The sequence below is a fragment of the Ambystoma mexicanum genome, chromosome 2q (genome assembly GCF_040938575.1).
Source record: "Ambystoma mexicanum isolate Mex_15411 chromosome 2q, UKY_AmexF1_1, whole genome shotgun sequence".
Classification (NCBI taxonomy): Eukaryota; Metazoa; Chordata; class Amphibia; order Caudata; family Ambystomatidae; genus Ambystoma; species Ambystoma mexicanum.
In genome coordinates this window covers 152599717-152613917 of record NC_090924.1, presented here as the reverse complement: position 1 = coordinate 152613917, position 14201 = coordinate 152599717, and the positions used below count along the sequence as shown (strand labels likewise).

General features: G+C 43.4%; 1 protein-coding gene across 3 annotated transcripts in view; it reads left to right on the top strand.

Moving 5' to 3' along the window:
* Positions 1-14201, top strand: part of GUK1 (guanylate kinase 1) — a 345694-nt gene that overhangs the window by 311993 nt on the left and 19500 nt on the right. The gene's annotated exons all lie outside the window — the stretch shown is intronic.

Below are 14201 nucleotides of genomic sequence, written 5' to 3'. Positions count from 1 at the left end.
GATTTCATATAATGTGTTAGTACTTAACCCCTAGATTTATCTGGGCCTAGCTGTATTTAAATAAATCCTTTATTTTTACAATACATAGTGTTTCAGTGTTTCTTTGGATTCTTTGTATTACAATTTCACTTGTACTGCTTCTACTGCCCTCTCTCCCTCCTAAAATAAGCCTGACTGCTCTGTCTACGCTACCCTATACTCGGGTGGTACAGCCTTATACTAAGAGTGGAGTCTTGTACTGCCTCAGTTGAATGATTTTACCAGGCCCTTAGTTGGACTTCAGAAAAACTGTCCTAACAATAGTCTTCAGAAAAAACGTGAACACCCTGTTATTGAAGTAAAGGTAAAGACCCTGTCTCCCTTCCAGGTAGCATTTTCACATGTTTTTGTCTTGGTTGTTCATACCTTGTTTTATCTTTGCACCCCGATGCCTGCGGGCTTTCGGCGCACTACAAACCAATAAATAAATAAGTGGCACCTGGTGATTCTAGAATTGTGTTAGAAAATCCCAAAGGAACATAGAGGCTTACGCCATGTTATGGCTATGTCAGGGGTACCCTCTCTAAGAACGTGTATCTGTTGTCGCACACCCTTACAAGTGCCTATAGAGCAGAAATGATGCACTGGTGTGGTGCATTTATATGCTGGCACTTGTACTGGATCAAAACGAAACCTCAACATGCATTACGTCAATGCATTGTTGTCCCACTGTGAATACTGCACACAATTACACTAAACTGGTGCAAACCTCTCTCTCATGCAAAGGCACAGGTAAGGTTTCTTTTGGGGAGAGCTGTGAATTACTCTACATAAACATGAAAAGGCTGCTTCTAGCCCTAAATTAAATCCTTGTAATACTAGATTTGTGGCAATGGTGCTCAGAACTCAATTTGAGAAATGGCTAGCCTGTAGGAGGAAAACGTTAATGTTTTACTCCCTGGGAGAATATAATGGGAGCACCCTCCCATGTCAACTGTAAACACTTCTGGGAACTGGTCCCCTCACAGCCTGCCAATCTATGAGATACTTATAGGCATGTCTCTTTTACTGAGGATAGCTGAACTTTGCTCAGTTATACACCAAATCCCCACTATCAAGTAAGCCATTTCAAGAATCAAACTCTAAATGTCGTGAGCAGGAAGTTTCTTTTACTATTGCCTTTACTGAACAAGCACTGGTAAAAAATCTTCACAGGCTTGAAATGTAATCAGCTCGGATCTGGATGTTGTCCCCGCTTCAAGACCAACCTTGACATTTTGGCTCTTACCATGGGTGGTATTTGTAATTGTTTATTGCTGCAAACATTTTCCGAATCCTTTAGCAAGGTTTATTATAGTTCCAATGTATAATTAAGGTTTTAGGTACCCATCTAGAGAACTAATATTGTTGCTAGAATCCTTGAAAAATCTTCAGGAAAGCGATTTTGTCTGAACTTGGGTAAAGGATATCTTGAACATTTTATCCCCAGTCAGACTGGGCTCTGTGAAGATTTGGCACTTACCACTATGGTCTGACCTACATTTAATTGTTGCAAATTCACTGTTAATCAAACCAGAAGCATCATACGTAGCTTTCCTGGACTTGTCTACAGCCTTCAATTCATTTGACTCGAATAGACTATGGTCTTTGTTTCTGAGATAGGGATGCCAATACTTTATCCTGTTTGATTGGCCTTCATCAGGATAACTCCACTTCAGTCCGTTACGATCATGGTAAATTGACCAGATCGTTTCCTACAACAAACGGGTCAGACAGAATTGCATTTTTGGCACCACTTTTATTTAAGTATTTTTTTAATTCCTTATACGGTACCCTTTGTCGACCTCTACTCAAACCCCTAATTTTGTCAGTACCAAGAGCCCCATCCTAGTCTATGCGAACGACTATGCTCTTCCGGCTCGTACCTTAAAGTGACTACAATTCATATAGGACGCCTATACCAAATATGACAGACCATCTAGCAATGCAACTAAGCCTGCAAATATCTTAACTGAAAAGGTGCCTTGTAATGATTCTTTTCATATGGAGTTGGCATTTGGGGAATTTAACAGGAATGGAGTTGTGATCCAAATTGTCAAAACTTAAAAACAATAGCTAATCCTAAAGCTTGCCTCAATCAACTAATGATTAAAGACCTGCGGTGCAGCAATTATGCTTCCTTCGTGATCTGGATCAGACACATCAATGCTGAAATATTAAGTTATTATTTTACCCGATGCCTTTGCCTCTCCCATGAACATAAAAATCCACAAGCCATTGATTAAAAAAGAAATTGCATGATGCATTACAATTATATGCACTTGTGAGAGCAGAAGTTGAACTTGCTAATTGATTGAACACAATGCACAATGATATTGAATACTGTTCAGGGATCCTACCTCATTTGCTCTGGATGCTCCATAACTAGCTTCTTGTGCTACTTCATAAACTCTGGTTCAGTTGTTTAGGTTTAAATATGGTTACCTTTGAATTGCAAAGAAGACCAGATTGGTTGAAGCTTTTGCATTTTTTTTTGTTCCACGGTTCCTGAATTATAACTGTTTTATTTTTTCTGCCCCCTCTGTGACTCAATGTTAGTACTTCGGTATTTGGGTATTGGGTAATGTTGGATTTCTTTTTGGTACCTACTCTACACTTGTGACATATCTTTTGGTCTCTTATTCATTTTGTCACAACAGTGGTTGGTAAGAGAGCAGTATACCTCAGGTTCCCGGCCCCATCATTTGAATTTCTATGATCAATTTGAGCTTGAGTATGGTATTTATTTCATCCAATATTACTGTATGTTTTCCTGTTTTATTTTTTTTTATTAATAATGTGTTAGTTTATTTTAAACTTTACACATAAAGGAAAAAAGAGTTATTCTAAACATTAAACGTTGATAGAATTGCTCCTACACAAATATAAATTTGCTCCTACAAAAATATAAAAATCACCAAACCTCAATAGAGTCAATATCATAGTATCAAACAGTTCATATATATATGTTCAAAGTTCTTTCAATTACCAGCCATACTCTAAAGGTAGCAATCTGCAGCTGCCGACTTTGTGTATTCATAAGGCGAAGCCAAAATTCAGGGTCCCCAATGGATGCCGTATCGTGGACAGAATTGTTATAACTTACTTTGTAAGTATCCATCATATTTACACATTTAGTTAATACATGATTAGCAGTTTCTTTGCATCTGTTATCCTTACATAGTCGGCAATACCTCTCTGTGGAAGATAAACCATTATATTTACTTTTATTAGTCACCAGCGGTAAATTATCTACCCTCAATAGAAGTAAAAATCGCCTGAGTCTGCTTGATGGACAGAGGGTTAGATATGGCTGCATTTGCTTAAAGGAATAGAGCATGTAGTGGATGAATTTGTATTTAGGAAGCTTATCCAGATGGGCGTAGTTTTCCAAACAGGCCCAGAGGGCAATTTCTTTGGACAGTGCATTTTTTTGGGGTTCATCGAATTTCTCTCCACTCTTATTCCAGTTTATTACTCTCAGGAAGGCTTCAGTCTCCTTTTTAAGATGGCATTTGGTAGTTTCCTTTAAAGCTTCAATGGCAATTTCTTTCAGTAAGCGATTCTCTGTTTGATTAGAGATCCTAAGATAAAGTTCGGCTCTCCTTTTCAGAACAATGGAACCTAAAGAGGAAACCCCCACTTCCAGTCTTAACAATGCCATTGGAATAGATTGGGGAAGTACTAGGATTCTTCTCCAAAACTTCCCCTCTATAATTTGCAGCCAGCTTAGGTCCATTTGCAGCAGGGCTTCCAGCCTGTAGACAACCATAGGGGTTAACACCTGGGTATATAATTGACGGATTCCATGCAATGTAAATCCACAGTTCTGTCTTGCAAATTGGCTAATCAGCGACGTTACTTGAGCTGCCCGATGTTGTCTCATTTGGATACAGGAGTTATAGCCCGGCTTGGCATCCATTTCGACCCCAAGGTATTTATATTGCTGGGTGTACTTAATTTCTATTTCGCGCAGTAGAAACCGAGGGCGAGGAATCTTCTTACTTGCGAATAACATCACGTGAGTTTTCTCCTGGTTAATGATTAAATCATTATTCGCAGCATACTCCCATAACTTCAATGCAGATCTCCGCAGACCACTGAACGTGTGATCCATAATCATCAAATCGTCAGCATATGTTAGTACTGCACAGTGGATTGTGCCGACGAGAGGAGGACAATTATGGACACTTAAGATGGCATCTGGTATATCATATGTATAAAGGTTGTACAAAAACGGGGCCATCACGCAGCCCTGCTTGACTCCATGATTCTGGGGGATCTCTACTGTCATATCCCCCTGATTATTGAGTCTGCAAGCGACTGTATTGTCCTCATGCAATAATTTTAAATAATACAGAAGTATCTCATGGCAGCCTAATAGCTCGAGTTTAGCCCACAGTTTTTCTCTGCGGACCGAATCAAAAGCTGCCTTAAAATCGACGAACATGGCATATAGTGGCGGATTTCCTTTGTTCATGGCCTTTGAGCGTAAAGTGTCCAGAATAATTATGTTATGGATCGTTGAGTAGCCTTTCCTGAAGCCGCACTGAAAAGTGTTGAGTATATCAGATTTAACCACCCATTCCTCCAATTTATCAAGTAACAGTGAGGCGAAAAGTTTCCCCGTACAATCAAGCATAGATAGTAACCTGAAGTTACAGGTATCTTTCCTATCACCTTTCTTGAAGATTGGTATTAAATAGGCACGCTGCCATGATTTAGGGATTTTTCCAACCGCGAGTACTTTCCCAAATAATATTCTTAAAAATCTGGCCCAGAATTCCGGTTGGCTTCTCAACACAGCATTTGAAAGTCCGTTAGGCCCAGGAGCCCTAGATGATTTGAGCCTTCTAATTTTCCAAAGTAGATGTTCGGTTATTATATTGAGGGGATGGACCTTGGGGTCACTTTTTCTACCGACTTTCCCATCTCCTTAGTAGGGATGTTGCGACTCATAAGGAAGTCCGTCCATTGACTAGAACTTATAGGGTTAATCAGATCTTTTCTACCACTGCCTCTGGCTTGGCCAAGAAGAGACCATATGCTTCTTGAATTTTTGGAACATATGGTTTGAACCATATTTAGCCATCACCTAAGTTTTAGCTCGAATCTTTTAGCTTTAACATACGCTCTGTACTTATTTTTTAGGGCTCTGCAAGTACCATGATAAGCCCTATGACATGCACTAGTGCGTTTGGCTTGTCTAATTTCTGCTCTTAGCCTACGTTTAGCATCTCTAATGCTTTTGTCATATATAACTGATGTTTTGCCATCAATCGCTATCCGGTTAACTGCAGAAGTCGCATGTGTAGCGGAGAATGATGTAACCCAATGTTCTATTTCATTTATGGACATGTTGTGGAACTTGTACAGAGTGTCATCATCTATGCCCTGCACCATGGTTACTGCTGCATTGATGTTTTTATCTGACCAGCATAGACGGGTGCCCGATTGGTTAGTTGTCATGTCCCCCAGGGGCTTAGTACATATGGTCGGCATACCAATGTTACACTTCAGCACAAGCATTGAGTGGTCGCTCCAGTCGTTTGCAGAGATCATCAGGTCACTTACATTCATGGCCATCTGTGGACTCACAAATATATAGTCCAGGCCGCTTTTTGCGGTCCCGCTGTGCCATGTATGATTTCCTGCTTTATCGCTTGAGGTTCTGCCATTAATCATCTCCATTTCCCAGCCATTGAAGAAACTCAGCCAAGAAATACTAAGTGGGTCTTCGAGATTGTATAGCATTTTGTTTGTTCAATTCAAAAGAGGATTAGTAGATATGTCGACTGTGCTTAGCATATGGCAATTAAAGTCCCCAACAATAATTACCAATGTGTTAGACGGATCCATCACCCAGGCAGCCAACAACTCGTGAATTGCTTCTTGAAGGGCTTCGACCTCGTTACCACCCGGTGGACTATACAGATTAATGATGAGCATATTTTCTCTGCATCCCTCGTTTATGCTCTCCAGTTCTACTGCAATCATTTTGTCACTGGATAATGTCTCCAGATGTCTTGATGTAATCGTGTTCCTGATACCTGTGATCAGGCCACTGTAGGGTCTCCCTCTCTTTCCCTTCATCGCCAGAGACTGGTAGATTGTATAACCGTTGAGTATTATAGAGGATCTCAACCATGTCTCTTGTAGGCATATGCATACATTTTCCGTTAGGAACTGGAGAGGGCCCACCGAGGAGAACAAATGCTTGAACCCTCTACAATTCCATGATACTAGTGAGGGGATTCAATTTAAGTTCACCACCTTCGGTAGAGCTGATACTAACCAGGTTAGAACATTCTGGATGTCAGCCATCGCAACCCGGTCCTTTTTCATCAGATTTGGTGGAACTTCTGTTTCTTTTACTGCTGAGGGAGCTTTACGTGGCCATTTTGGATCCTCCTGATCGGGATCGGGGTCTACTTCAATGTCTACGACTCAGAGATTATCTTTATAGTTGCGTATCAGTTGGGCAGAGCAGATAAACTTGCAATGAATGGCTGAAACGTTGGCGTTAGGAACTTGTAGAGGCTCAATAAATTCAAAGTCATCCGATCTTAATACACGTAGTTGAGGAATAGCGTGAAGTCTAATCATTAGCTCAGTTCTAGTGAGCCAGCTGCTCTCACTTTGCTGGTATAGATTTTTAATGAGGCATATCCTGTTCTCTTTCTGAGGAGCCTCACTATCCTTAGGATTGTTCACTGGTTCAATTCTACTTAACTCTCTATCAGCTACTAGGTTATCTTTGCCGCCAGTTACATGATTCTCCTCAAGCTGCTCTGAAACAGGCATGTTATTGGATGCAGATGCAACGCCATCTTCTATTTCAACGTCCCCGTCATCATCTGACAGCACCCACCTTTTTAAGTAACCTACTTGCTTATCCTTACGTCTACACCTGCCTGCCGTTGGTTTCCTTGATTTTTTATTATTCTTCCCAGAAGGCTCAGTATCCAATATTGGCGGCGCCACCTCACGAGCCTTCTTCCTCAATGCCGCTCTTTTGGCTAGTCGCCGCTGTTTACGGGAGAGAAATACTTCAGGTGTATTGACTGCGTTGGGGGACGTTACAGGATTCTCCACACTCTCAGTTGCTTCTGGATTAGATGGCGTATTCTCCCCTGGGGCTCTCGCATTAGTTGTCGCTGCGGCAGGATTTTGCGGAAGCAAATTTAATGTAGTTTCCAATATGCGTCCACACATTTTAAGGAGGATCTTAAGGGCAAACTGCACAGATGCAACCAATGATTGTAGTTCGGCCAAATCCGTAGGGCTGGATGATGCTGTATTGCTGACCTCCATCTCTCTTGATTCCAGCTCAGAAACATTATGAATGTTCAGGTTAGGTGTGGTTGACAATCTCACAGAGCCCCTTCTCGGAGATTTAGTTACTTCCTCCATTCGATTGCTTGGTGCCGGTTGCCCTACTTTAGTCACTGCAGGTGTCATGGATCTTTGCATAGAAAGGCATAGCTCCAGTAGGGAGTTATTATCTATATCTCCATAGCTCTCATAGTCCTGCGTGTCCATATTGATCGCCTCCCCCTCATCCATGGTGGTAGAATTATTTTCCCGGTGCGGATTCACTGGAAAAAATCAGTTATTGCTCTTTTAGTGGCTGGTGCTAGCTTTGATTGTTTTTCTTTGCCCATCGCACACTCTTTATCCACTGGACTACTCCTTATTTTCCGCTGTCGCAAGTTGTAGCATGCTTGGGACTTCTTACGTGAAGGCATATGGTTATTTTGCTCTAAAAGGTTAGCAATATATATATAAAAAGAAGGGATAAAAAAATATCAACTACTTTGTAGTAAATTATGTTTGCCCTCAGGAGCTTGCTTTATCGGGGCTCAGATCCAGATATGATCTATGTGCCCAGAAAAAATACTTCACTATATGGGCATAGAAAAATCTCGTAATGTTTGGCTCAACTAGCTGTCACGCACTGGGAGAGCTCCTTCTAGTGGTTATCACAGCCCCACTTACTCAAATGGGAACCCCCCCTCTGCTGAATATACCACTATATCTGTTCACACCTTTAACCATAGAGAGGCGCTGCAGCGGCACCTAACAGCCAGCCCCCACAAGAGCCAAGAACGACCCACCGCACCTCTGGGCCAAGGGACCCTGGAGCACCTGGCCCTCAGCCTACCGTGCCACACAGTGAGGTGCCAAAAAAGCAAGTAAATTGGGAGCACAGACCGGTACCTGCGTGCCTAATGACAGGGGCCGGGTCGCGCGCCCCACCCGGCACCCTTTTCCAGGGGCGCACCCTCTGTCGCTCACCCCCGGTGAGGGCGAGAAGTCCGGGCTCTGCTCCGCACTCAGAGCGTCGCTCGATCCAAACGTCAGACCGTCAAGCCGCACCTCCTCCAGCACACCAACGTATCAATGCTAACGTCAGCTCACGCAGAGGCCGCTACCGACAGTGCATTATACTTTTATTTTACATTATACTGTCTTTTTTTGTTTATACTTTTATGGAGTGATCTCCAAATTATAATATTTGACTGACTTTGAAAAAAGGGTAGCAATAGTAATGAAGTCGGGGATGCTGGAAAATGTAGCCTATCCATTACGTAAGTGTTTTGGAGATTTAGCTTGGAGTGCGGCCTGCTCCTAAGCAAATGCTCCAAAATCAGCAGGCTGAACATACAGAAATTATCGGATGTCCATGCATCAGGCAGTCAAAGCAGTCCATCAGGGTTTTGGCTACTAAGCGCCATCCCCACACCCTATGATCCAAGTCCATGAGTCTGGTATGTGCAACAGATGTTATGCTGTTACACTGTGCCAAATCACTATCACAGTAGTATCAAAAGTGTCTGTGGAGTGGCATACTTTGCTTTTGCCAGGTTTATCCAAACCATAGTCCACTGGAGGAAGAAAATTATTGTGGGGAAGGTAAGATGATGGGAAAGCAGGACACTGCTATGTAACAGGGAGGGAAGGATGCAGCAGGCAAAGAATATTTTCAGATTGCATGGGTTTGTTAGTTCTGTTAGGTGGATCATGGTTCAACAAAAGAAGGTGGTAGATATGTGCTAAAGTGTTGTGCTATTAGGGTTATTTCTATAAGGAACATTTTGCGAATTCTAAGCAGAGGTCGAAGTGAGTGGGAACTATAGGGAGCAGAGTTCCACTACTTTTATTTTGAACCATTAACTGTTCCACCATTTACAACCATTTTTACCGTTCCGGAATTGTACTTTGGAACTTAAAGCATTCCTCTTTCACAACCCTGTAGCAATTGCGTCTAAACTGAAATCTGTTTGACCACACAATCGGGAAGCCTGGACACATTTCAGCCTGCATCTCAGCCTGGATGCATTTGATCTGGATTCATCTTAGCCAGGGGCGATGGATATGGTCCTGCTATCACGAAGAAGAAATCTCTCCCAGCACCACATTGCCCAACAACCCCCAATTGTTGGAAAACTACAGGTTAAATGCTTAGTCGTTACCTGTAGGCCATTCAGCAGGAATGCTATTTTAATATTGGGTGGCTATGTAGGATTTGACCCTTCTTGTTACTTGATGTGTGCAGTTGTTGGAGCGCTAGTGATTAGTCAGTTGGACTATTGCAATGCACTCATGCAGGGGACTTCAATTAACATTATTAGCAGACTGCATAGGGCTAAAACTGATTTGTGTCCAAACTTCTTAATCTACTGTCCCTTCCAGAAACAGAGAAATCTGCTTACAAATTGCTGCATCACCTTCAAATGGAACCATGAGGCTTCTTATACCTAGCTTAAGAATAGCATCACACAATATACCACAAGCTGGATGCTTTGGTCTATGGTGGAGTCAGACTATTTATTCCTATGTCTCTACCAAACCAAGGTTAGAAGACATTAATTCAAGATAGCACAGATCTTCCTAGTTTCAGGCCCCTGTTAAATCTGCATCTAATCAAGCAGGTGTTGGGTGTGGTTGCCAGCAGTGTTAAGAACAGTGAGCAGAGGAAGTATATAAAAGTTTGAACTGATTGACCAACCGAGAGAAATAATGAAAAACAATACAAAGGAACAGCCTTATTTTCCCTGCTCCGTACACAAGGCTGTCAACGCCTGGCCCCTTGGCACATGTTTCACTATGCTTCCACCTACCCCATCTGGGTCACAGTTCCACTTCGTTTTCTGGTACACTTCTACCACTGATTAGAGGTTAGTATTTGTAATGCTGGATGCCTGAGGGGCTTGAGATGTGCTCGAGCAATCCTCGAAGTGTGGTTGCTTATTTGCCTGGCTTTCTTCATGCTTTGTAGTCCAGGCCAAACTCCAAAATGTTGGCACAGGTTTGGAGTCAGAGTTAAGAGTGGTATATAGCCAAGAATCTGTTTATCAATTTGATCACTAAATCCCTTACCCTCTGTTACCAATAACATTCACCTTTAACGTAAAATGAAAAGGGCTTGGCACCTGGATGTCAAAGTTAAGAGTTTCTTCCATCTAATGTCATACTAGACATTATCATGGTGGGACATGGTGGTGCCTTACTTGGAAGTAGTGTGTAAAGTATTGTAATGCTCTGCCTTCTGTAGTGAGAACATCTTGCCAGAGCCCCCTATGCAGGATGTTCATTAGACTATGTGAAGCTTTGTGAGGGAAGCTTTGAGGTGATAAGCAAACAAATGTCACCACCAATGTGTACAAACATCTGTGATGAGGGCCCCTCAGCCATCTGGCTAAAGTGGAGATAATGTGTGTGAAACAAGTGTGTGTCCTAAAATGGACTTGCAGGCAAGAGACATGGTGATCTGGGCAGCATGCATAATAGAAATATATGTTTAATTCTGCTCAGGAGGAGTTATTTATCAGGAGTGTGAATTTGCCATGTTTGCAAATCCCTGAAGTTTGTTTTTCCCCTTATGTGAACAAATATTTTATACCGCACCAAATCACCACCACATTAGTCTCAAAGCAACAAAGCTTGTCCCTTTGTGCAAAACGTTTAAAGCCAGAAAAACAGTCTTTGGCTCATAACCCTTCAACAGTGCCCAGGTTGTCATTGTGACCCCCGTCATGTTGAAACCATGCCCAAGAAAACTGAGGCCAGATCCCTTCTACCTACTCCGCTCTGTCAAAAAAATGATGTGGCTCTAGAGACACGATGGTTATAGTGATGTGTGAAGCAGGAATCATCTTAGGCTCAGCTCTTTTCGAAGTTAATATGCATATTCCAACCTTTCTATATCATTCCTAGTTCTGGATTCCAGTTACCCTCCACTCTTAATTAGAGAGCAGTACACAAATTGCTTGTAGAGTCTGGTTACCATATTACATTTCCAGGACTACATTCCGCTCCTGTGTTTTTATTTAATTGAGTATTTTGTGGAGTGCTACTTGTTAGGGGAGTTTTCCTTGAGTCCCATCTGGGGGTAAGACTTTAGTAAACTATCCCAGTGGTTTGTAGATCCCCCAACTCTTAGTATCAGTCAGTACTACTGCTGGAACCTTGGTAGAGTGGTAGAGCAGTCGGGCTTATCTTAAGAGGAATATTTGAGCTGTAGGCAAGTACATTGAACCCAGTTAGATATGTACATCAAAGAAACACACATATAATTTATAAAAAAGTATATATTATATTTACACCAGAATCACTTTAAATATATCATTCGTTTACTCTAGAAAACTTTGGAATACTTGAAAGAACTGTTTGCGGTCACTTTTGCTGCAACCTTAGAAAGTGAAAAGGCAACGCTATTGTATTATCAGTAACTGAGCACACTTGCGGTACTTAGCAGGAATATGGTAAGACATTTACTCTGCATACACATATAAGAATGTGACTTTAGCGAAGGAAATTGGCTTGCTAGTGTAATACTAGCAAGATTCAAGGTTCTAGAGATGTTTTCTTCACACAGTAAGTCTTTTAAGTCCAAACACCCAACCCTAACTAAAGGCAGTTCGGAGAGGGCTCAGTCTTGACAAGCAGCAGAAGAGTTCCTGTGGATTTCTTCCAGTCTCTAGTCTTTAAAATGCAGCAAGTTAACTAACGATGGAGACCCTGTAAAAGGACTCGATAAAGGGACACTAGCAGCAGCTGGGGTCCGAGGTAAGGGGGTGAGGGGTACCCTGGACGTAATCCAATGCTCTCTAGTGACTTCACAGATCAAGGTAAGCAATACCCTTCCCCCCCCCCCACAGTACCATAGGTTTGAAGAAGACGTTGTGGCTGGATTCTCGTAGATGTGGCTGTGCTGGACGACCCGACCTCCGGATTCCTTGTTCTGATGATAAAAAGGCAGGACAATGGACGTGATCTCTCAGCAGCAGTCACGAGGGAGGACCTCTGGCACGGCTTCCACCACCTTCTTGGGTCACTGTGGATTTGGTCCCTTTTCTGCAGCACCAACAAAGGACGCGATTCGCCTGGTCAATCTTCTTTGCTTCTCACAGTCCCACACACTGCTCAGCAAAGATTTGGACGAGTTTGGTCTTTCCACAACGATGCACTCGGAATGGGCAGCAGGTCTCCCGGTGTTGGGGTTTCACGGCTCTGGAAACTCGGAGGACTTCAGGAGATGGCTCAAAACAGTTTGCCTTGGGACTGGGTGTTCCCACCAGTCAAAGGGAAGGAGTCGTCCCCTTTGGAGTTCTGTCGCACAGAAAACGGGGTCAGGGCAGCAGTGGCCGTTTCATGGTGTTGCAAAGGGCCTGCAGGCGTCATTGGTCATTTTCTTTGGTTACTTCAGCTTCCAGTGGTCGACTTGCTTTATACTCTAGAAGCCTCACCTTTTATGCAGTTCTAGCACACACTTGTCTGAAATCTCTCTCAACAATTTTCAGAAGGGGCGTTTGGCTGTCGAATCAGGACAGCCAGACCCCCAGTGGGAGCTGGTCCTATTCAGGCACTCTGGCAGCCAAAGGACAGGGGGGTGGAAAACTCCTCCTCCACTACCTGCCTGCTCAGACACTCTGGAGCCTAGGCGGGGACACCATTGGTTCCCACCAAAGGCAAACCACACAAACAGGCCTCCCAGAATGGTAGACAAGGGGCTGACAATCAACAACCGGGGTCGGATTGGCCCCTCGGCCCGTGGCCGTGCCGAAATCGTCCTTGGGGAGTGGGGGCTGGTTTCTGGCCATGGCTGGGCAGGTTTGGAAGGGGAAATAAGATGTTTTGTTATATTATTTTCATATTTTCTTTTTTTCTTTCCAAAAACCCTTTCTTCCGTCTTAGGTCGATAAGTGAGTACCAATACAGGTTGGGTGATATTGTATACATATTTGTTCTATAAAAAAAGAGCTTAAGCATAAGTGCTATACAGTAACATGTCATTTGGCCTTGGAAGTCTGCTTGGATTCACAGTAATTTAGTGTACTTTGGGACAATGCTATTTGATGCAACTTCCGTTTTTGTCAAGGGTGGAATGGTCGTGTTTCATCGCTTGCCGGGATGTCACTTTGAGGTGGGGACAAATGGCATCACTTCTGGTGATGTCATCAGAGGTCAAGGGTCGTAAGGCGATGGGTGGGCTACCTTTTTGAGGCAAGGGGTGGGCCACTTATTTTTGGGTGACAGGGCCTATTTCTTGTCCCAGTCCAACCCTGTTAACCACACTCCTGGCCCATCTACAGGCCACCTGGCCATGTTGCCCTATTCCTCTCTGAGTGGGCTGACCCCTTCTCTTCCCTCCTCGCCGCTACCTCTCACCTCCTCTAGGCTTTTCTGAAACCTCTGCGACAAGCTCTCTCGGTCTCCCTCCATGCTGCCCTCTGGTCAGACACACTCCGCCAGACATACTTTGGATGTTCTCATCTCCTCAGACATCTCCCATTCCCCCCCCCCCACCCACTCCTCTAACCCTCTCATCACTCATTTCTCCCGGACTTTACTTTCCTCTCACCTGAAACACTATCCCTCTGGCAAAGCCTAGGCTTGCACTGTCACCTACCTTTGCAGTCATTCAGCCCATAAAGCGTGTCAGTGGATGCCTTTGCCTCTACTTTCTCTGCTACTCCTACTCCTGACTCGCACTCTGACACGGCCCTCTCTAATCTGCATATTTCTATCTCCAACACTCTGGACATCCTTGCCCCTGTCATGAGAATCCGGCTGAAGCCTTACATCCAAGTGCAACTCTTGGTATGACGCCGACCTTGCCCTCCTGAAACGCAAGTGCAGGGTGGCTGAGAGGAAGTGGAGGGGCTTCCACCGCACCC